Below are 25,687 nucleotides of genomic sequence, written 5' to 3'. Positions count from 1 at the left end.
TCATTATCTCGAGGCTCAAAGGAAAGGGAAGACTAAGGTTTGATTTTAGGGACTTTGTTGTTCGGCTCTCCGAGTAGGTTATGATTTACCTTACTGTGAGACTTTGATTAGCGAAACGTATGTTTAGATGATGTTGTCAGAGAATGCATGTAAACCTTCGGGTATGAAGTTGGGTTGGATGTTGTCTTAGGTTGGGCCTTGTTGTATAATTTTGGGGCTAGCCATCTGTCACGACCCGACTAGGGCCGCGACGGGTACCCGAGGTCGACCACGTGGCAATCCACCTCTTCTATGTCTTATCTGTCTTCGATCACATTTCTTACCATTTATAAACATAGAAAACGTTTTTCATTTAAAACACATGTACTTATATAACATAGGCCCTTTGGGCTAACAAAATGATAGTATACATAAACTTGCATATACATGACGACTATGGGACCATACTACCCACACAGCATCTACGAGCCTCTACTAGAGTACTAGATACATGGACGGGACGGACCCCGTCATGCCCAAAAGGTACACATATATATATACAAATAGCATCTCAAAATTAGCACCTCACGGAATAAAGGAGGGCTTCGACTCGCTGGTAGCTCCTATGGATCGGAAGTGCCGTCTTGTTTGTTTACTGTGGGCATGAACACAAATAAATCCAAAGAAAACGGACGTCAGTACGAATAGTGTACTGAGTATGTAAGGCATGAATGAAATAAATATAATAGAGAAGTCATAATGGCGCAGGACAAGGTTATAAACTTCGACTGGATACATTTTATGCATATACTACACATACATCTCATACAAGCTACTACAGCGTATGCCTCGATTTGTCATACATACCTCGTCATATCATATAAGCATCGTCATATCATACATGAGCGGTACAGAAGACACTTAAAACCATCAGAATGCCAAAATGCTTAGCCTTGTTTTGAAAAACATTTAAATCATATATATGGAACATAGAACATATCATAGAGCCGACATCACCCGCGGGGATTCGCCACACCAATGTGAGATTCGCCAAACCAAAGGTGGGAGATTCGCCTAAACCAAAGGTGAGATTCGCCTAAACCAATGTGAGATTCGCCTAAACCAATGTGGAATTTTGCCTCATCATTGGGTTTGCCCCACCATTGGGTTTTCCCCACCACCGGCTCCGATACCAACTGATCATATTCCAAAATACGTATATATATGTATATATAACATATACTTATCGGTACCACACATTTCATAGGTACATCGTAGGCTAACATCATCATACATATCATAGAGTTGCAATTATTAATTGTCTTATAAGCATATCATGGCTCTATCATAATTTAGTATCATTACATACAGGTATATATATACATATATCATCACATCATATATTGGGACCGATAGGCATCTATAGTCATGTCAGGGTGACGTAAGGTCGTGGAACCCGACCATTATGGAGTAATCGGATCATCGTATCTTACCTTGAAGGGACTAACATCTTAAGGTGAGTGTACATAAGAGGAAACATTAATGGAACCGTACTTAGAATCATTGACTTCGTGGGCGTCATTTCTCACTCTAGGACTCTTTAGATTTAACTCATCGTCGTCAATTATTGTGCCCGTGCTTTATCCCTCTTCTTTATCTTATACATGTGTAGCTCCCTATAGTCATGGACTCATCGTCATTACTATCGTGCTCATAGTATATCTCTTTATCTTTCTCTCATATAGCTATTTATAACGTAGGCCCTTAGTACTTCGGAATTTAGGAGATTCGTGGAGACGGAGGAAAATCATGTCTTGAAAGGAAAGAGATTAATCATCATACGGTAAGTTTATCAACAAGGATTAATAGCAAGGAGTCATATAAAGGTCGTTAACTTTATAGAAATCTTGTATCGTAACTTAGGATCTCTAGACTCGGCTTATTATCACATTCATGTCATACTACTCATTTCATCTCATATGAGCCCTTTATAAAGTAGACTCATCATTTCCGACACATACGTACATATATGTAGAGGAATCATAGGGAGATGAGGATTCATACCATAGAATCATGCCTTAGAAAGAAAGGTTGAACCTTACATACCTTTGTCGTTTATCTACTTTATCGCTTTGCTCGTCCTCTTTTAAATGCTCGCGTTTTTTACCTTCAAGAGGATTCGCATCAACGTTAGTTAAAATGGGGCTGTCATGAGAGCGCACTTATTAATGCTATAGAAAATTGAGGCGGCGCCTTTGTTTATACTACTTTCCACCATATTCTTACATCAACCCTCAACATTCATACCAACGATCACAATGCCATAACAATAAGCATAATCCATTCGCATTATCCACACTTAGAATTTCACTCCGAATTCTCCATATTCATGACCGAAACTCACTTTCATGTTCTTTTATGTACAACACCTACTTCATGTTCTAAATGTCATTTGTAACTTATTCATAATCTCAACATATCAATATTCACAACTCAAACCAAACTTCTATTCATAACCAACACTATGGTCACATTTATGACCCATTTCATGTATTCTTTGGTAATTCAAGTGTTTCAACTTAGTAATACTTTAAAAATCATGAAAATACCATAAAACATACCTTAGATGATGGAGGAACAAGACTTGGATGACAATACACTTTGCACCAAAACCCTATTTCACCCTTTCTTGAATTTCTTGGTTTAGATGACTTCCATGAGGTTTCTCTTCGATTGATTCACCTAGATTCTTGTTGTTGATCCTTGTTTTTCCTTGGTTTTTCTTGTGGATGAAATGTGTGGAAGGTTCTAGAGGGTTTGAGAGAGATGGAGGAGTGTATGGAATGAAAGAAACGAAGTGGGAACTCATTTATATAATTGAACCAAGTTCAGTCCGTCGGGAGTTCCACGGACTGTTCCACGGTCCGTGGAACATGATGTTGTCCGTGAAACTGGTCGTGGTTCACGACCGCTGGTCGTCCTCTTCGTCGGGAGTTCCACGGACCCATCCACGGTCCGTGGAATGATATGGGCCGTGGAAGTGATCGTGGAAATCAACGCTGCTTCACCAAAGTTGTTCCCGTCGCTTCGTTTGATCTCCAATCCTTATGGAACCTTCTTAACACTTGTTTATCACTTCATTAGCAATCTAAGGGATGTCATAACTCTTCTCCAAGACATCCTTAAGGCGTCGATTAGTTCAATACTTGTAGTTTGCGTCCATACACTAACTTATAACTCAATTCCACTTAACAACTTTCCTTGACTCGAATGTCTTTCAAATCTTATTTAGAATCATCAAATGCTAGTTTTTACTCATGGAAACATCGTATACTCCGTACTCCTCATTAGCCTATCCCCTGTGCATCAACGGAAAATTTTTCCGAGGTGTAACACCATCCCGTTGTGTTGTTGACTTAACTTGATCTATTTACTTGTTGGCTCATTGCAACCTTGAGACATTCGCTATGATATTGCGGTACTTTACTTGAGTGAATCTAAGATCAGAATGGTGATTCCATTGTGGCTTATTGTGTAGCCTTACTATTGATATTACTTATGCGCCATGTGTGGTACTGTTTCGGATTGCGTTGGTTGTTGACATTACATTTCATCGTATTCATACGCATTTCAGTGATACATTGATATATGCATGGCTATGGTACTGATGATGATAAATGAAATAGTGGCCCTCGAGGTCTTAGCCTGAGTGCGAAAGGAGATGAGTGTAACTGCTCCGAGGTTTCATCGTGAATGACGAGTGTCCGATGCTCGCGGTCTTTATCGGGATCGTGAGAGTGGTACTTGGACATCGCGGGTCCCTCATGGGTCATGATCGCCAAGACGTGGAGTTATTCCGTCCGGGACATGTTGTACAAAGTTGCATATGCATTGCATTCATCATGTATACATTATTGCATTGCATTGTACTTTATGGCTTCTGGTGATCTGTTGTGATACTATCGTGATATACTGATTCGAATTGATTACACTGAGACTTGGCACATTTACGTTTAGATGCTATAACATAGGTGATACTATCGTGATAAACTAATTCGTATTGATTACACTAAGACTTGGCATATTTGGGTTTAGATGCTATAACATAAGTGATGATTTGTACTATGGTTGCAGATTCGTGTTGACTTGTACTTGTTGGGTTATGTCTTTATCTTGCTTTGCTGACTTTATATACGTTATCTAGTCTTAGTCGGCCTATGATACCTACTAGTACTTATTGTTTGTACTGACCTACATTCTTATGATGATTGATATGCATGAATAGGCCTCTCGGCATGTTTGTAAGAAAAGGCTCTCTCGGCAGTTTGTATGAAATGGCCCTCTTGGCAGTTTGTATGAGTATGGCCCTCTCAAAGATATGTGTATGAAATGGGCCTTTCGGCATGTTTGTATGAAATGACCCTCTCAGCAGTTTGTATGAGTATGACCCTCTCGGCATGTTTGTATGAATATGGCCCTCTTGGCAACTAGAAAAAAGCCCTCATTGAAAATAAGAAAATATGATGGCCCTCATTGCAAAAAGAAAAATATACAATGGCCCTCATGACAAAAAGAAAAATATGATGACCCTCATGGCAACAAGAAAAATATGCAATGGCCCTCATGGAAAATAAGAAAATGTAATGGCCCTCATGGCAACAAGAAAAATACGCAGTGGCCCTCATGGCAAATAAGAAAATATGATGGCCCTCACGGCAACAAGAAAAAATATGCAATGGCCCTCATGGCAAATAAGAAAATATGATGGCCCTCATGGCAACAAGAAAAATATGCAATGGCCCTCATGACAAATAAGAAAATATGATGGCCCTCATGGCAACAAGAAAAAATATGCAATGGCCCTCATGGAAAATAAGAAAATACGATGGCTTGCAACAAGAAAAAAAATGCAATGGCCCTCATGACAAATAAGAAAATATGATGCAATGGCAGATATGGCCCCTTCGGCTAAATCGTCTTTCTTTCGTTCTTTATGCCAGTTGTGACCCTCATCGTCAAATATGCCGTATTGCTTTGCGATGAACCTCTCAGTCGGATATTTGCCCTTACGGTGTTTATGTCCTTCATTAGCCCTCGTGGCCAGATGTTTGCCCTTGCGGCCTTCAAATCTTTTATAGCCCTTGTGGCTAGATGTTTGCCCTTGTGGCATTCAAATCCTTTATAGCCCTTGTGGCTTGCTATTTTTGAAAACTCGGTCTTTGGTGGTGGCCCCAATCTCTTCTGGTGAACCATTTTACCCGCACATGAAACAAGGTTAGAGAAATGGGTCGTCCTCTTGATTACCTGGGAACCTGCATTAGAAAAGGATTAGTTCCCTATCAAAGTTGATTCATGTTGTCGGCGCTGCGGCATCTTTGGTTTTCCTGGACTCAAAAACCCCTTGGACTCGGTATTTGAAAGATGAATTTATTTTTCGTTATGCAGAAAAATCATTCTATGAAAAAATTAGTACAGGGTCATCTACTTATGAGAAGATAAATGTGTTGTTTTAAAAGCTGAGAGATTAGTTGTCATGACATGTTCTTTCGAACGAGGAGCAGTCTTTCTCTATTGCTTGATGGCTGAGGCTTTCTTATTTCCTTGTGCGGAATTTTTAAAATCCTCTCAAAAATTCTGCCCCAGTTTAAATATATCTGGCGAACTTTCGCGCTGAATCTCAAGATGTAGGAAATTTTGAGGTTTCCTCAAAATTTCATCCCCGGTTTAAAGTATTGAAAAGGTGAGATGCGCCCCGCCGAGATTCAGGTTGTTGACTCTTGTAGAGTGGGTCGGCGGCACGAATTTTTGAGACCCTTCAAAAAAAAAATTATGCCCAGTTAGGCGTGTCTTTTTTTGCATCCCTCTTGAATTCTTATCTCTGAGGTTTCCCAAGGGTTTCTTGGGTTTTTCTTTTGGTACGGCTGAGCCCACAGAGCGCCTACATATCCTGTTGCAGTAGGAATTAGGTCGAATGTAGTTCAGAATAAAGTAAATGAGTTTTGGTTTTACTAATAATGCGACAGGTTCCTAAATAGACTACCTACGTATCCCACTGTGGGGAAATTAGGTCATTGCGTGGCTCATATTATAACTTGATTGTTTGGGTTTTTTCTATCTATTACAAACGATTACAAGCATAATATACCATTACAATTGAAAAGCCTTGTCTTCACACGTAGTAACGTTTGATTGCTTCTGAGTTGATTGGCTTGGGCCACTCTTGCCCGTCTAGTAATGCCAGTACTACTGCTCCTATGGACAGTACTTTGTGGACCACATAAGGGCCTTGCCAGTTGGGGAAAAATTTCCCTTTGTATTCATCCTGGTACGAGAAAATTCTTTTGAGCACCATTCGCCCTATTTGAAAAAGTCGGGTCCTAACTCGTTTGTTGAAGGCTCTCGCCATCCTTTGTCGGTATATTTGGCCATGGCATACGACAACCATCCTCTTCTCATCAATTAAAGCTAGTTGCTTATATCGAGTTCGGACCCAATCCGCATTGGCCAACTTCGCCTCTTGAATGGTTCTTAATGATGGTATCTCGACCTCGACCGGTATGACTGCTTCAGTGCCATAAACTAGTAAGTACGGGGTCGCCCTTATTGAAGTTTGACCTGTGGTGCGGTATCCTAATAAAGCATACGGCAACTACTCGTGCCAACCTTTGTAATGATTTGTCATCTTTCTCAATATCCTCTTGATATTCTTGTTGGCTGCTTCTACGGCTCCATTCATCTGTGGCCGGTAAACGGTTGAATTCCAATGAGTGATTTTGAATTGCTTGCAGATGTCCTTCATCAAGTGGCTATTCAGATTTTCTCCATTGTCAGTTATGACGGACTCAGGTATGCCGAATCGGCATATGATGTTGTTCTTTACAAAGTCGGCCACCACTTTCTTTGTCACTAATTTGTGTGACGTTGCTTCTACCCACTTGGTGAAGTAATCAATGGCGAATAGAATGAATCGATGCCCATTTGAAGCGTGGGTTCGATGGGTCCAATGACATCCATACCCCAAGCGATGAAGGGCCATGGAGAACTCATAGCATCGGGCTCACTCGGCGGGACTTTGATTAAATCGCCGTGAATTTGGCATTGATAGCACTTTTGCACAAACTTGCATAAGAATCATTTTCCATTGTCATCCAGTAGTATCCAGCTCGGAGGATTTTCTTGGCTAGCATGAATCCATTCATATGGGGTCCACAAGTCCCAGAATGTACTTCTTCTAAGAGTTTTGTGGCTTCAATGGCGTCCACGTATCGGAGTAAACCCAAATCCGGCGTCCGTTTACACAACACTTCTTTTTTTAGAAAGAAACCATTGGCCATCCTCCTAATGGTTTTCTTTTGTCCACTTGTGATGCCCTCGGGATATTCCTGTTTCTCCAAATACATCTTGATGTCATTTTACCATGGTTTGCCATCTGGTTCTGCTTCCACGTGCGAACAACAAACATGTTTTTCTTTCAGACTTATCTCCAGCTAATCAATGTGACTGCTTTTGGGGTGCTAGATCATTGATACTATTGTGGGTAATGCATCGACAAACTCGTTCTGAGCTCTTTGGGTGTGTCGGAACTTAATTTTTATAAATTTCTTACAAAGTGTGTCGGAACTTAATTTTTATAAATTTCTTACACAACCTTTGTGCCAAGTTTACATATGGCAGGATCTTGTCATTTTTGGTGGCCCATTTTCCTTGTACTTGGTGGATCAGCAAGTCGGAATCTCTGATGACCAATAATTCATTTATATTCATGTCCAAAGGCCATCATAAGGCCTAGAATGCAAGTTTCGTACTCAGCCATATTGTTGGTACAACAGAATTTGAGCTTCGCTACCATTGGATAATGTTGCCCATTTTCTGGTATCAGGACCGCTTCGATTCTAGAACCCTTATAATTGACTGCTCCATCGAAGAACAATCTCCAACCTGTGTATGGTTCCACCATTTCCTCTTCTATGGCTAGTACCCCTTCGTCTGGGAAGTGAGTGCGAAGGGGTTCAAGATCATCGTCTACTGGAATTTCAGCTAGCAGGTCCGCCAAGGATTGCCTTTTAATGGCCTTTTGTGCTATGTACACAATGTCGAATTCATTAACAGCATTTTCCATTTGGCCAATTTCCCGATGGGCATGGGCTGATGGAAGATATACCTCAAAGGATCCATCTTGGATATGAGGTGAGTGGTATATGAAGACAAGTAATTCCTCAGCTTCTGGGCTATCCAAGGCAAGGCGCAGTAGGTTTTCTCTATCAGTGTGTATCTCGCCTTGCAGAAAGTGAATTTCTTGCTCAAGTAGTAGATGGCATGCTCCTTTTCCCCCGCTTCCTCGTGTTGTCCTAATACGCACCCGAACGCATTTTCAGAAATAGACAAATATAGCAAAAGTGGACTCCCGGGTCTGGGCGGTACCAAAATCAGTGGATTTGATAACTATCTCTTGATGGTATCAAATGCCTCTTGGCATTCTTTTGTCCATTTTGTGGGTGCATCTTTCTTCTGGAGCTTAAGTATGGGTTTCACAATAATGGTGGATTGAGCTATGAATCGTCCAATGTAATTTAGTCTTCCTAGGAAACTCATGACTTCCTTTTTGGTTTTGGGATCGCTTTAATCTTGGTTGGATCTAGCTCTATGCCCCTTCGGATAACTATGAATTCAGTAATTTTCTGGCCGGTACTTCAAATGCATATTTAGCCGGGTTTAGTTTCATGTTAAACTTTCGGAGCCTGTGAAAGAATATCCTCAGATGTGTTGTATGCTTCGAACTTTCCCTTGACTTGATGATGACATCATCCACGTACACCTCAATCTCTCTATGAATTATGTCGTGGAAGATAGCAGTCATGGCTTTTATGTAGGTTGCGCCGGCATTCTTGAGGCCGAATGGAATTAACCGGTAATGATACACTCCTCATGGAGTGATGAAAGCTGTCTCTTCTGCATCTTTTTTGTCCATCAGGATTTGGTGATAGCCAGCGAAACAATCCACAAATGACTTTAGCTAGTTCTTGGCACAGTTATCTTTGAGTATGTGGAAATTTGGGAGCGGAAAGTTATTCTTTGGACTTTGTTGAGGTCCTGGTAATCCACATATATTCGTATCTTCCCTTCCTTTTTGGGTACCGGCACTATGTTGGCCAACCATGTGGGGTACGAGGTTACTTCTACCACCCCTGATTTGATTTGTTTTTCTACCTCATCCTAGATGCGGATAGTGAGGTTCGGTTTGGATTGTTGGGTTTTCTATTTCACAGGAGCGAAGCCCACATTAATGGGCAATCGATAGGACATTACGCTAGTGCTAAATCCCATCATAGCAACGAATGACCATGCGAAAATATCCATATATTCTTTCAGTAGGCTTATCAATTCCTCCTTTTGAGGCGCTTCTAGGTGCGCACTTATCCTAGTTTCGTTGACGTTCTCTTTGTCACCTAGATTGATTGCTTCAGTTTCGCCCATGTTTGGTTTCTGTTCATTCTCTAACTACTCTACCTCTTCCACAAGACCCTTGGGTAGCGTTATTTCTTCATCGTATTCCTAGTACGCCTCTTCCTCTATACTGCCCGACTCATTCGTTTCGCAACATGTCAAGATACTTAGGGCTGCTTTATTGTTTTTATTACTGAAAATTCAAGGCAAAGCAAGGTTAGTATAAAACATGCATGGAAAGTGAATAATAAAATCATTTTTGATGAAACCGAGGCTTCCATTAAATTAATATTAAAAGTACAAACTGTGGTCCTGGCTCGGATCAACATCGAACCATTTCCGCTATTTGAAGACATTACGAGGTACATAAAATGACAAAAAGGTGAGTAATCAGGCCTCGACCGATTCTCTCCATTTTCAAAAATAAATTCATCATTTTCTCTACCGAAGAGCCAAAAGTCGGGTAAAGGTGCAATTGGACAGCTGCTCTCCCGGATCAGCATCTCGAATAGTGGGCGCTTCCGCACATTCCTTCAGAATTACTGAGCAATCTTCCTCTCGGAATAGCATTCCTATCCCCTCTTCTATATTTGCATCACCCGGCATAGGCATTCTAATCGAAAATGACTGGTATAGATCTGTAGTAGGCTTGTGGAGATCTGCAACACCTTGTCTCTTCTTGGTAGATATTTCATCTTCAATTATGTCACGACTCAATTTCACTAAGTCGTGCGGGCACCTACCTTTCCTGCCTCGGTAGGTGAACCCTTAACTCAACATTCAAAATTAATATAAAATAGCGGAAGAAAGTAAAATAACGTAAGTCTCGCAATATAATATAAATAAGTGACGAAGTTAATGAAATCCACCGCAAAAGATCTGGTCTGGTCAAACAAGATCATCTAAACTAAATACTACAGGTCTGAATAATAATAACACATAAATGTTCTCAAATTATGTCTCATAATAGAAAGCAAGACATAATAATAGGAAGAGTCTTCGGGCAGCGAACGTCCTCATGCTCACCCGGAAGAGACTCAAATCAGCAAACCTCGAATATCAGTCACGAGGAGTAGAAGTGGATCCAACCTAGTACTCTACATTCATAAAAGAATGCAACAAGTGCAGGTCAATACAAATAAACAAGTGCTGGTACGTATCATAGGCCGACTAAGACTAGCTAACGTATATAAAGATAACAAAGCAAGATAAACACGTAACCAACCAAGTACAAGTCAACACAAATACATATCCACGGTACAAGTCATCGCTTATGTTATAGCATCTAAACCCAACTTTGCCAAGTCTCAATATAATCAATCCGAACCAGTACATCACAATCATATCACAACAAGTCATCACTTATGTTATAGCATCTGAGCCCAACTGTGCCAAGTCTCGGTATAATCATTCCCCACCAATATATCACAACCGTATCAGAACATATCATAGAAAACCAAAAGGTACAATCCAACGCAATAACGTATGTATGATGAATGTAATGCATATGCACCGTACACATGTAATCCGACAATGGAACATCACATCTCGGTAGCAAAACCCATGGGGGACCTGCAAAGTCCATGTACCACTCGTCCCGGTAACAACCTCAGTGAGGACCACTCTCTCGATCCTAGCAAGAGACCTCTAGCATCGATCACTCATTCGTTCCGGACAAGCAACCTCAGGAAATGTAGACTCATTCCACTCTAGTAAATGACCTCGGATCACAGACTTTCATATCTCTTTTACGCTCTCCGTCAAAGATCGCGGAGGCTACATTCTCTTACTTATCATCATCAGTACCATAACCATGCAATATCAATGTATCATGGAAATGAGTATGAATACGATGCAATGTAATAACAACAACCAATTCAATCCCAAACAGTACCACACGAGGCACACAAGTAATAACAATAATAAGGCTACACAATAAGCCACAATGGAATCACAATCTCATCTCAATATCAATCAAGTAAAGTACTGCAATATCATAGTCATGATGTATCACTAGGCACAAATACCCAATATCTCAATGTGGCAACGAGCCAATAAGTAAATAGATCAAGATAAATCAACAACACAACGGGGTGGCTAGCCCCCAAATCATACAACAAGGCCTAACCTAAGACAATATCCAACCCAACTTTATACCCGAAGGTTTACATGCATTCTCCGACAATATCACCTAAACATACGCTTTGTTAATCGAAGTCTCACCATAAGGTAAACCATAACCTACCTGGAGAGCCGAACAACAAAGTCTCTAATAATCAAACCTTAGTCTTTCCCTTCCTTTGAGCCTCGAGATAATGGAAGTAAACCTATCCGAATCATGAAATTAGAATCAATAAGAAACAACATTCAAACCTTAATTCTATTCAAGACCCAAATCCTAACCTCTGGAATAGGGTTTATGAACTAGGAAGATGGAATAACGAATCTATGGGTCTCAACATGAAGTTAATGTTCTAGGTGATCAATTCCCATCAATTATAAGCTAGGAGAACTAATAAATTACTTAAATTTGGATTCTAGGCAAAACCCCCAAATTTAGGTATGAACCGTAACTTCCAATTCCATAAATTAGCCACTAATTAGGAAGGAATCATGCAATTATAGATTCTAATCATCAATTCCATGCTTAATGAAGCTAACCCAATCAATAAATCAAGATTTAATAGTCGAGAATGAAAAATCCATTGAACCCTATTTTAATCCTCAAGCTCTTAATGAAACTAGCATGATTAATGGATTCCTAAGGTGATTAACGAAACAAGGAATGGTACTGAAGATGGAAGGACTTACCACAATGATCTTCCCCTAAGAAATGCCTTGAAATGCGCTCAATAGCTCTATTTTCGGAGTGAGTAATGAATGAAAGACTTAGGGCTTTTAAATAAAAAATCTAGTCCGTCAGCTGCTTCCGCGCTCACTGTAACGCTTCAGAGGTCCCGCTTCCGCGGTCCTACTACCGCTTTTGTGGTCCAGCCCAAATATATAATGTCATTTCAACGGTAGGGTCACCTCTATAGCGGTACCGCTGCCGCGGTCTTGGTGCCGCTATAGCGGGTCACCAGCAAAAATCCCCCAAATTCCATAAACTCAACCCAAAATTTTGACTACCATCCGAGACCATCTACTCACAAATCATGTATGCAGACATACATAAAAACATGCTACGAATGCACTCATGGCCTTGAAATTCCCAACGGAGGACTTGTTGATCGAGTCAACCCCCGATACCTCAAAAGCAATTTTCCAACCCAAGTTCCAAAATGCACTCGACTGCATTGGGAACCATACTAAATATACATATGAGTTGTAAAAGATCATCTAAACCTCTCAAAATCGACGGATTTTCGATAAGAGTCGTTTACCAAAAGTCAACTTTAGGTCAATCCTTTTTTCGCTTTAAGCACCAATTTCCCTCCGAATCATATCCAAAGACCTGGGAAAGCATGTCAACGGTCCTGTCGGGTCAAATGTGAGCTAAATAAGCTCGGAAAAGGGTCAAGAGCATCAAAAAAGTAATAACAACCAAACGGGTCATTACAAGTTGGGCCATAATCGAGTCCAAAACAAAAATTATCTTGAGGAATGGGGATCGGCTCAGTGATACTGTGCAAATTTTTCCCAGACCTTTCCTGGGTTCGAACCCATTCTAGGGCATGGTTGAAGTAATCTTTTTATAAACCGTAGGCATGGGAACCTCCAGGGAGTCTATCTTGTGGGTAGCACCCACTAGCTCCATCACATGGAAGTCTATTCCTTTAGGTGCTACCTCTATAACAGGCACAGAGTTATCTAGGTAATAATGTATGCTTCCTTCCCCGTGGATCACCACCTAATGGCCTTTCCAGACAAATTTCAAAGACTGATGGAGTGAAGATGGCACAGCTCCTGCCATGTGGATCCACAACCTTCCCAAGAGCAAATTGTAATTGGCGGGTATTTCCATAACTTGGAACTCAATAACAAACTCTGCCGGACCTGTTTGGATGTTAAGGTCAACTTCTCTGGTGGCATCTCATCTGCCTCCGATAAATTCTCATATATTTGTGCGGCTTTGACGAACCTTTCTGAGGTCATATCCCAACTGTACCAAAGTAGACTCGGAAAAACATTTAGTCCAGCCCCATTATCGATCAAAACCGTATTACTATTTTTTTGCGACATATAACAGTGATGTGCAGTGCCTTGTTGTGATCTGTGCCTTCTTTAGGCAATTCCTTTTCTGTGTGAAGCCAATATGATGTTCCTCCATAATATGGATGTCCATTTCCACCAGATTTTAGCTTCTTGTCCCAGTCGGGACGTGGGTTTCCTCCAACACATTCATTAAGGCTAAGCGGTATTGGGGTGAACTTAGTATGAATATCAATACTGAGATTTGGGCTGGTGTTTTCTTCAAGTGCTCCACAATGGAGTATTCTTTTGGCTGCATTCAACGCCAGATGTCTTCGGCTTCACTTTCAGTGATGACCTTCTTTGATCTTTGTCTTTTCGAGGTGCCCTTTGGGCTAGATCTTCGCGAGTATAACATCTTCCTGACCTTGTCATACCAGAAGCGCGTACTACTTGTACCAAGAACTCTTTTCAGGGAGGTGCCGTTGTTACTTGAGCCACGTGCACAACAACAGCCGCAGGGATTATTACCTTAAACTGTGGACGTTCTTATAGAGAAAGTGACGCCACTGTGTGCTAGAGCTCTTCCATAAAATCTTAGATTACAGGCCTACTTGAAACCTAGTCCTCTTCTCTTTCAATCATATGAATCACGTTGTTTCTATGGTTAGGCAGAGGATTGGTATTCACATTGGGTGGAGCCGTTTGGAACACAATATCTTTTTTGTCAATCATATCTTGTATCTTGTACTTTAGATTAATACAATCCTTAGTACTATGTCCTACGCCATTAGAATGGTAGGTACATGTTTGATCAGCTCGGTAGTACCGATTCTTTGAACACACGGACAGGCTTTTTCTCAAAGTTCTAACGTGGCGCGTTGTAGGCATTTGGTGATGGTTGGTTTTGGTAATTAGTGTGTGGATTATTTTGTGGAGGTCGGTAAACGGGTGTGGGAGCTTGGTAATTTGGAGATGGTGTTTGGAACTTCGTTGGGCATAATATATAGGCACCGTATTGTATGGGGTGAGTGAAGCATAAACTTCCATCGGTGAATGGAATTCCTCCCTTCTTTTTGATCTAGGGCTGGGTGTATGGGAGATGCTTGCCACGTCTTCCTTCTTCTTTCTTACGAACCCGATCGAACTTGATCCCAAGAAATTTTCCCATTCTACGCTTATGATCTCGTCCCGTTTTGAGACCATCCTCTATGGCCTATCCCATTTTGACGAGTTCAGAAAATGGCACACGCCCACTATAGACAACATTCAGTCATAGAAATCTGTTTCTTGAGAATGGCTGAAAATCGAGACTAATTCTTCTTCGCCCATTGGTGGTTGTACTTTGGCGGCTTCCGTTCTCCACCTACTTGAATATTCATGGAAGTTATCGGTGGATTTCTGTTTTACTTTCTCCAAGTAGTACCAGTCCACTACTGTTTCCATATTGAAACGGAATCTTTCCATGAAGGCCACAGCCATATGTTCCCATGTGACCCAGCAGTGTATGTCTTGTGCTGTGAACCACTTGGAGTCTTCTCCGGTCAAACTCTAGCTGAATAGCCTTATAATGAGCGCCTGATTATTTCGGACACCGACCAATTAGTCACAGTAGGCTTGCAAATGGGCATTAGGGTTGCCTGTTCCATTGAACAACTCAAAACGAGGCACCTTGAAACCTTCAGGCAAGTCCAAATTTGGATGTATACACAGATCATCATAGCTTAAGCCCGTGCCAGTGAGGATGGTTCTCATGGACCGTTCCAACATTGCGGTCATTTTTCGTTCGAGCCTTTCTTCCTGTTTTCTTTGCTCGGCCTTTCATGCCTTTTCCATCTCTTCGTTGTGATTGATTTCTTGGTGATCAGGTGAGAAGGTGTTTCGGGTGACGAGTGTATGGAAAGAAATTTTTGGGTGTGTAGGGTGATTTTGGTGGATATGTGTAGTTTTGGCAGTCGGTAGCAAGATAGTACTTAGTTGTGTAGTGATGTTGGGATGGGTGTTTTGTGGCGCTTGTTAAGAGGGAACGGAGTGAGTGATTTCGGGAATTTGGGTAGTATTAATTAGTGGTGGAGTATTGTACGAGGTACCAATGTGTCCATCAGTGACCGGATATCGGGTGAATGGTATAGTGGTTACAGTGGACTGAGTGGGAAAGTGCTCGAGTAGCAGTGAGCTTAAAGACGGAAAAGGTGGCGGAGCCCTTCTTGTTTCAGCAGGTGCTTCTCGGGCAGCATTAGCGGCTTTGTTCCGTACGACCTCTTTTTGAAGGTTGGCAATTTTCTCAAACATCATCTTCATAACGTCCTCAGTAGGTGAGAACTCAGGTAATTCTCAAAGAGGTAAATGCCTGAGACCGATGTCAGTTGGGGTAGTCTCGTTTTTGGAAGTACCAGTCATTTTTGCTTTACCTTGGTCTTGTAGGGATAGGGATGCTATTACAGCTTTTGATCTTATGAAGTATGCCAGTGTGAACATGAATCAACTTTCTCTTCTATAAGAAAAGAACAACTCAAAAGAAAACAATGTTAGTTTGTTAGGCAACAAAAGATAAGCCGAATATCGCACATACTTGGCAGTTAAAGCACATAGCACATAAATAATCACATGGTTGACTTAAATGCTTGATTTATCTCTTCTTCCAAGTTTTGGGTATTTTGGCTTTGTTAAGTGAGGGAATATAATATATACGGACCGAGTCTTACGTAGACTGCCTAAGGCCCATCCGTAGTTCAGTTTACATAAAATAAGACTCCCTAACTTAAAACCTACCCATGACCAGGCCCGATAGGGGCTTCCTATGTATCCTTCCTTGGGACATCAGGTCGGCGCAGTTCCTTTTACATATAAAGGGGTGGGGGAGGGGGGGGGGACAGATCTGTGTTAAATACAAAAAATGGAATCCCCTAAAATTTAACCAAAAGGTGACCTTTCCCTGAGATCAGAATGAGTTGTTTGTCCTCTCAACGCTATACCTAGATGGTGCTTGTGTAGACCAGATGCTCCTGAAGAAAAGGGCACCTCTTATGTGCAAGAGCCGAAGCATAAGGTGGAAACCTCTCATGGATGACACAAGTTATCTCCTGACTCCTAAGTTTGTCCAAAACTTCCTCACTTGTCACGTGCCTGGGCAATACACAGTAGGGGCAAGCCACAGCTTTGAGCACAATGGCCCACTATTCAGGCGATGTCGGCCAGATGAACTCTACCCGGTCTTCGGGCTCCCCTCTTGGTCTTGGTGGTGTAACAGAGGCAGACTCTCTTGATAGCTACGTCAGTTCTAGTGGGTCAGACTCCATCTCCTCTTCTTCCAGTTCCTCGACTATGGGAATGTACTCCGAAACTATCCCCTTTCCCTTATCTAAAACATTCTCGTCTTGCTGTTGTGTTTCAACAGGTTCCTTGGGCGTACTTTCTGCCGAATCCATTAATTCATTGGCATCTTTGATTTTGGACCTGACTGAGCGGATCTGTTTCTCAAGATCTTGAATTTTGCGACGAAGCGAACCCTCGCCTTCCCTTCTGGCCTCGTGCTCTGATACGTCTTCGCATCCATCTTCAGATTCTAAGAACGTCACTAAGCTTATTATGGGCATTGTTTTCATTGTTTTTCTTTGGGATAGTGGTCAGTACTTGAGATCAATTAAGCATTTAAACGGAACATATGAAGCAAATAGGTCACATAAAGCAATTTATACAAGCATAGGTGTACTAATCGCCTTCCTAAGCCTTTTTGAACCAAGGCATACTAATCATTTGAAACATGCATGTGTCATTTGAGTCAAACCATTTCCCCGTAATCATGAAATTTTATTAATAATAATATTCTTCCCCGAAGGAGTACAAAAAGGATAAAATGAATAAGCAGAAGTGTCCACTGATGGCTCATGATGAAAGTCGATCAGTCCTTGCCTTCTTTGACTTTCGAAGGGTAGTTTGGATACGAAGATCGGCCAATGTCAATGTGGCCTCCATCAAAAAATCCTTCTGTGTAAAAGTCAATAGAGCGACGTCATCCAAAGTCTTCTTCATCCAGTCATCAAGCTCAACCAAACAGTCATTAGTAAACTCTAACTCATGCCTTAAACTAGCTATGGTGGCTTTGTCATGCTCAATCTTCTCTAAATACTTGGCATCTCTATCGTCAGCTCTACTCTGAACTAGACGGGCTGGAATCTCGGCCTGTGAATCCTTATCTTGTACACAACTATAGAGAATGGGTCTGGGAGGGAGAGTACCCTGCAAGTCGGCCCTTAACCAATCCTTATACTCCAGCACACACCCAGGACAAAACCTATCAGGAGCTAAAGTATCGGGACCCCAAGTCATGCGACCTTTCCACCCGTGTAAGCAATCCAATCTTTCGGTGGCCTATCCCTATCATAATCAATGATGAAATCTCCCATGCCACCGACTTAGGGTATGATTTGGATCCTTCTAAACTGTCTTATGACTCAAGCAGACACGTAAGGACGAATTTCTCGAATCCCCATAAGCGATAAAAATGGACACTTCCTACCCTTGACCACATCTTTATCGGATACAAAGTCGTGGAACATCCATTGAACACTTTCTTCTTTCAACCTAGAAAAGGTGAAGGCCTAACTCTGCTTGGTTTGGTCCCTAAAGTTTCGACAAAAGTTATGGAGACCGTCCCTTTCCGATGGATTACTTAGGTGTTGGTTACCTCTAACCTTGATCATATGTTTCAAGATCCACCATTTTAGGAGTAGGTTACATCCTTGGAAGTAATTGCAGTGGTTTCGGGAAACTCTTAAGTCTTGGTACAGATCAGCTAGGATAATTGGTGTTAGGTCGAAGTATTTGGTTTCTTCTTGTTGGGTTATGCGGTAGAAGATGGCATGGGTAACTGAAATGACTCGGGTGTCTATGGCTTGTGACCAATCTTTGGGAAAGATCATAGTTCCCAAAAAGCTAATGGCAAAGGGTGGCTAACCATTCGGCATAGGTTTTGAACTCCCCCGGATGTTCCACAAATCCACTTGGTTTCCCGAACCTTTTGTACAACTCTCTAAAGGGTACGTTGTGACCGTGGGACCAATTGGCGTAGGATAAGGAAAGCATTTTGCAAATTTGGGAGTAAGTGGGCTTTTCTGGGATTAAGGCATTTTGGTCGGGTTTCTTTCTCCTTTTTCATGCCGAACCTACACTATTAAAAACATCCTTAAACTCCTCCAAGGTAGCGGCCATCTCTACAACACTCTGGAAGCGGAATACCGTTCTATCCCGATCCCAAAATTCGGTAATTGTAACGGTTCTCATTTCGCTGGCGGGGTTAGCACTCGAAAAGCTACTTCGAACTCATTGGTGCTCTTTCGGACATTATTTTAAAAGAGTCACCACCTAATTTTTAGCAAATTAGGAAAGCCAATTTTGAATGGTTTATTCATACACTGTGAAAAATCCTTCTTAATCCAAAGTTCTAGGTAAGGGTTCTGGTGATCCCCTAGGGAAGGTGTTAGACACCCTAGTATTAAGGATCCGTACTATACGGTTGACCTTCGAATTTCAATGTATGAGTATTTGCATGAATTTTTTATTTGGTGTTTATTCCCGCAAATTTTTTGTCATTTTCATATCATGTTCTGGAAAAATTTGAATATATTCCCATAACATATAGCGTATTTAGGTTCAGATTTATAATATCCGAGTACAATTAGCTCCGTTTATATATAAGGATAGTAATGGTTTTGAAAAGATATATATAAGAGTTTATTGATTTAACGTGTGGAATAAATGGGCTTTTACTCATGCTTGACTCATACATGGTTTGGGTTAATCTTTTTAGCACGTTTTCAGAATGTCCTTATCTAAAAAAACTTTATATTTACAAATAGTTTATACGGATTTCAATTTATACATGTGAGGCATTTGCTTTTATATAACAAAAGCTAATTTTTTTTTTCTCGAATTGAACTTAAGGCCTATGCTTGTAATAGAAAAAATTGTATTTTCATGTGGACTTGGCCCAATTTTATTTCTGAAAAATTGCTTAAGTGTCTAGATGTATTGATTTTTGCTGGGCCTTAGCCCAAAATTTTATTTTTCTGTTACTGGGCTCAGCCCGAAATAGTACTTCCTCTTTTTTTTTTTTTTATGAAAATTTTGTTAAGTGGGGCTTAAAAATGTGGTTTTAATTGGGCCTTGGCCCCAAAATTCCTATCTTTCGACTGGGCTTAGTCCAAAGAGAAGACTTTGTTTTCTGGTGCTTGAATACACTACATATATATACAATTTGAAATCTGGGCTTAATCCAAAAAGAAATCTTTTTAGGAAACTAAGTTTGAAGGGAAAAAAATGTTCTTTTGGTTTAAAAACGTTAATTTGGTTTTTCTTTGTTAGAAAAATGGTAACAGTATTCCATAATGATGTAATCTTTTTTATCCTTTTTACCGATTTACTCTCTTAGCCATTTTTTATTTTTTCAAAATCGTTTATACTAAGCTCATGTTGGAAAATTGTGTGGGGGCCTAAAGTCGAACTAAACAATGTAGGCACCGTTGTCCTAAGATGACTAATTCATGATCATAATGATTCCCATAATACACATGAGTTTTACAATCTTTACAAATACATGATACAATCTGTTGCATTTAACAAAAATGCATAAGTACGGAGAAGGGGACACTAGGGGCGTGCCAAGCCCCTAGTTGGCCATTTTCACCCATGGCTTGGCCGTCTCTGCATCCTTAACAATATTAGCTTCCATTTTATTTTCTTGAACTCCATAATCTTTGAAAGAATTTTTCTATTGGGCTAAAAAGCCCAATAGGGTGGCTGGACTCCACCTAAGTGGCCATGCAATGAAGGAGAGGAAAAGAAAAGGGACTCCGTTAGTTTAAAATTTTCTAAACTTATCACATACATAGATACAAGCATACATATATCAAATTCATTAAAGGGTCATGCAATGAATATAGCTGCATCTGTACTACTGGGCTTTAATAGGTAGGGATTTAGGTAGTAGGAGAGGAAAGTCGTCGCCATCCTTAATCCTAATGCCGCACAAGATCCAAGAGGTTTCATGAGCCTCCGGCATGGCAGGACACCAGGGGATGGTTTAACACCAAACCCCAAAAGCTACCTTAGTTTCCCAGCCAATATAGCCATAAGTAAAATAGAATTCCATATTCATACATGAGTTTGGTATAGGCAGAAAGAGTTTTGGTGTATGTAGTCATAACATAATCAGGAGTAGACAAAACAAACAAGCATGCGATAGACATAAACAAGCGATAACATATGGAGGAAGTATAACTAGAAGCAAAATAAGAGCACACAGATATGGCCTAGGTAACGAAAAACTGCAGGTCTAATGCTTATGGGATGGCACATGGGATGGCACAGGGAAATATTCATTATGGTAACAATAATAAAAAGGGACACATGTAGGATTCATACACAACCAGGAAAACATGCACCTAGGCATAACTCAAGTGAACATATGCAGGACAGGAGGCCTTGCAGAAATGACAATTTTTACTTAGAGCGATCATGAAATGGGCAGGGCCCAAATAGATAGGTCTAGATTTCTTTGGTTCAAGTATATCTATACAGAAAGTGTAGCACACAAATGAGCAACTATAGTTTCAACAGCCAAGGCACAGGTATAAACAGATTGCAAACAGGTCCAAGAGTGTGAGAAGGATGCAAGATTGCTTTTTAACATTGGCAGTCAAGTTGTTAAGCGGTGGACAATTTGCTTTTTAAGATTTTTGGCTCTAAGTTCTATACTTCTTGTGAGTTCTTTCCTAGCTATGTCCAAGCTAAGCACACATGCACCCAGATTCTCTATTTTAAACATAACCAATTATTCTTTAGTGATAGTTTGTTTACAATCTAGGTCCCCTTAGATCTAATGACAGTACTTATATGGTCCTAAGGTCTTCATATGGTAAGCATGTATCCCAAAAGTCTTAGAAGTGCCATGGTGTTTTCTATATTGTGGGGGGGGGGGGGAGGTGTTATGAACCCAAGCATTTCCTTGATTCTCACTTATCCCTCTCTTTAGAACATCTTTTAAAAAGACCTTTCTAAGCCGTGTGACCTTTAGCTCACCTAAAGTCCTCTGGAACCATATTAGGTCCTATCACTTAAGATATTCACAACTAGGTGTTTCCTCAAATACAGATATAAATACTCACTAGAAGAAAAGACTGTTTAGGTATAAATAAGGACCATTCTTTGTTATCAGGGCCTAGTTAAGCTCACACTTGGACATGAGATGAATTAAAAGGGTCATTTTTAGCTTTTATAAAAAAGAACCATCATAGACTACTCTAAGCACTTCAACAAGCCCAAACATATCACAAATCCTCATCCAACTGAATCTCAAAGGTATACACCAATTCAATAGCCAAGCAATAATGACCAATCACACAAATAAGGTTCTCAAGGATACAAACAAGCAGGGACAGTTAAGTGGTGATACATCATTCATGTGAGTAAGCCACCAAAATTCAGGCTAAGGATTCAAACAGTTCAAGCATGGATATGTCATATAGGATCTCATGGAACATGTTCACTCTTAAACAACACAAAGCAAGAAAATTTGAACTTTAAGGCATGAATCTAGGTCCTGATAAAGTCATTTCCCCCAGAATTTTGGTCAATGATGCAGTTTTTAATCCCTTTGATCATGACAAAGAATGTGATGGACCCTCATACTTTAATCTAACTTAGTTTTGATATTATATAATCTCAAAAGATCCTCCCAGGCATTGTTAAACTTCTCCTAACCAAACATAAAGCCTCTGTGTATTCCCACAACCATGGGAATGAAGTTCAAGAGAAAAAAGGAACCACGAGGTCCTAAAAGAGAAGCAGGACAGGGTGAGGTTATCACCTCCCCAACCTTTTCCTGAATCTTGCTTTCAGTAAAATGGAAGCAAAGGCTGCACTGGTCATTGCTTCTATTTCATACCTAAGCTCATCTCTTACTCTCCTAAGGCACTCTCAACTCCTTACCTCATCCTCATACCTAGTGACAACCCCTAAGACTTTGTAATTAGGATTAGTTTAACCCTGACCTTTAAATCACATCCCAGCTAAGCACTTAGTTGACGACATAATTTAACAGTTTCAATTAACTCCACCTAGGATTTTAATTATGAAAGCTATCTTGAACACCTTTTTGACATTACTTCTTTGGTGAACTTGATATCTTAACATTATAAACTTAAGCTTCAAACTGAACATCAATCCTGAGACTCAAGTAGTTCCATTTCACTGGTTGATTAATCATCTTAACTATCAGAGAGCATATCAGGATTCAATCACCATTTCAATGTCATTAGACCTCTTAGAAGACTCAAGCATGGATCATATATAGAAGGGGGAGGGTCTGGTGACATAAACACCAAGACTAGGTTATGTTCAAATTAACAATCATGTCAAATAATTATCCTAGTGGTATCTAGGTGTCCTAATTCATCTTTAATGATTTTACAGCTTCATGAGCCAATACTAGCCTCTAATGAACCATTTGGGAGCACGTTGTACCAAACAAATAGACCTTGGTCTCAATTTTCATTTTAGAATTTCTATATTAGGTTTAGGGGTATTGATTGCTTTATATCTACCTTTAGTGTATAATAGAAAACTATTCAAAGTTATTTTAGGCCAATTCAACCATATTTAAATAGACTTAGGTAGACTTAGGCCTACTCAAATGTAATTAGACCTCATTCACTCTAATTCTAATACCTTGACCGCATCTTAAGACTCATGTAAGTATGCTTAAATTCATTAAGTCTTGTATCATTAAGTCCTGTTTTAGTCCAACTATGATTCTTTACTTATCCTAATCATGACTTACACCACTAAATATGACATAAACAAGTGTGTAGGGACTCAATAAAACAGATTGAAGACACCACGATAGCACAATCCCATCAACAAACTAGCAACCACCTTAAACTACTCAAAATGGGTCATCACAGTTCTTTAGTAGTTTTATACATTTAAATAGGATTAATATTAATCTACAAGGTTACCAAAGTTATTATTATTAATCATATAACTATATTTCATCATGTTTAAAGGATGCGCAGCCAAGCAAGAACCTTAGCATCTAATAAACCATACCTCAGTCTGTACATCTTTACCAATGGAGCAACATCAATAAAAATTATCTAGGCACACACATTTAGTTCATACTAACTACCACTACTAATGCTAAGTATATCATTAACGAGGACAAGAATGTGATCTCTATCTCAAGCTCCTGGTGAATATTTGAGCATTACTATGGCACCAAATCACCGCTAATCAAACCCAAAACAAATTAACAAGAACAGAATATTGTCACATAACAAAGCTACTGAAAACAACAAAAATAAATAGCAAGATTAAAATATTACCTTTTAGGTGCAGCCGTGGACAAGAACGAATTTGAAGCCTGTGTGCTCCCAAATCCCAAACTCAACCACAAAAATGAACAAAGACACCAATTTTTAGAACTAAAAAAAAGAGACTCAAACTTTAAAATCTAATCTTAAATTTCTTTTTTACTAAGAAAGCCTAATTCTCAAGTTTTATACTCAAGTTCAGGCTTTTTTGGTTGTTTTTCCAACTTGTTTAAATGGTGAGAGATATTCTATTCCCAGACTTGAAATTTTGATGTGGTACCAAGTGGATTTTCAGATGCAAACACTCAATATACGAATTAACGACTGAGACGCAAAGTAAAACAATACATGCGTGGTCGGATCTGACCGATCCAAGGCATTTCCTCATTAGCCAATGAAAATGCAGTTCGTACAACACCAAAAATCTAGAAAATTGCATGCTTGATTCGAGGAAATAAAAGAAAATTAAATGTAATGAAGATTAGTACCATATTTAGAACAAAACAAAGGATTTGAGGTTGGAACTTTGAGGGTTTCACACAAATGAACCCGCAAAAGCCTATTTTGGCTCTGTGCAACTTTGCCATATTAGGAAAAGAGAGGGGAGAGAAAGAAAAAAAATGGCTACTAGGGTTGTATGTGGGATAGGGGAAAGAGGATAGAGGAGAGATAAGGGTTGTTTGGTGTGAATGAAATGAAAAGGGGATATTACCCCTTTAAGCTGATGCGAGACTGGGCCGGGTCTTGGTCCGTTTTGGACTGGACTCGGTCCAAGTCATAAAAAAAATAAGGTTGGCCCTTTTATGTATATAATGTATACATATATATGTATATATAATGTATACACGCATATATAGAGTAAAGTGGGTAATGTAATAAGCGGGCAAAACTAAATTATTGTTTATTGATCATAATATGTCAATTATAATCAAATTAGGACATAATTAACCTATTAAATAATTTTTTTAGAAAGCTGCCAATTGCGTAAATGGGTTTAATTTTGCGAATATGTCCTTAATTGATTTTGATCTGATTGATTATTTCAACTATGGCCATATTTGGCCTTATTAGCCAATTTTAAAATTAAATTACACTAATGACGTTAATTAATTTGAGCCAATGAATTTGGTTATTTCAACCAAGGCCATTAAGAGGCTAAATTCACAAAAAATGACCCCAATTTCCTTAAACCAATGAATTAGTTAATTTAATTGTGGCCATAACAAATATAATTAAACAATTAAAAATCAATTAGCAATAATGACCATCTAATTGATTAATTATCCTAATTAAAACATCTACAGGTAATTATAAATAATTTTGATAAATTATGCAATTATACAAAAATTAGAGATTAAGGGGTGAAATGGTCAATATTTTAATTACTCAAACTCCTTGAATTGAAGGGAATAATGTATTTGCTAATTTTGATTTTTGACAATTTAAATAATTAAACAAATGATTATTTTTAAAAATACTTTTCTTTGATTAAATCTAGCAAGTATCTCCTAAATGTCATAAAAAGTACCAATTAATTTCTAAATAATTTGTGATGTCATAAAAAACCTCTTTATCAATTTAGAGGAGTAAAATATTGACTTGAACAATTTATATAAAAATTATTTAAACCCTTTAAGGTGCATAGCTTATTTTATTTATTATCCAAGGACTTTGAGTGATGAAAATAAATTATGGGAGGTCAAAAATTAGGTGTCAACAGTAATTACCTCTATCAACTTTTTGCAACCCGTGATTGTCATAAT

At 39.6% G+C, this 25,687-nt stretch overlaps 1 long non-coding RNA gene across 1 annotated transcript; it reads right to left on the bottom strand.

Annotated features, from left to right (window-relative positions):
• Positions 1 to 20,097: 20,097 nt before the first annotated feature.
• LOC132039014 (uncharacterized) lies at positions 20,098 to 24,527 on the bottom strand. The gene is made up of 2 exons (XR_009410334.1): positions 23,937 to 24,527; positions 20,098 to 20,363 (listed from the first exon to the last, which is right to left on the bottom strand). It is a non-coding gene; the product is annotated as an uncharacterized LOC132039014 (long non-coding RNA).
• Positions 24,528 to 25,687: the final 1,160 nt, after the last annotated feature.

This window comes from Lycium ferocissimum, chromosome 12 (genome assembly GCF_029784015.1).
Source record: "Lycium ferocissimum isolate CSIRO_LF1 chromosome 12, AGI_CSIRO_Lferr_CH_V1, whole genome shotgun sequence".
Taxonomy (NCBI): Eukaryota; Viridiplantae; Streptophyta; class Magnoliopsida; order Solanales; family Solanaceae; genus Lycium; species Lycium ferocissimum.
Note: the sequence above shows the minus strand (reverse complement) of the source record. Positions and strands in the feature narration are given on the sequence as shown.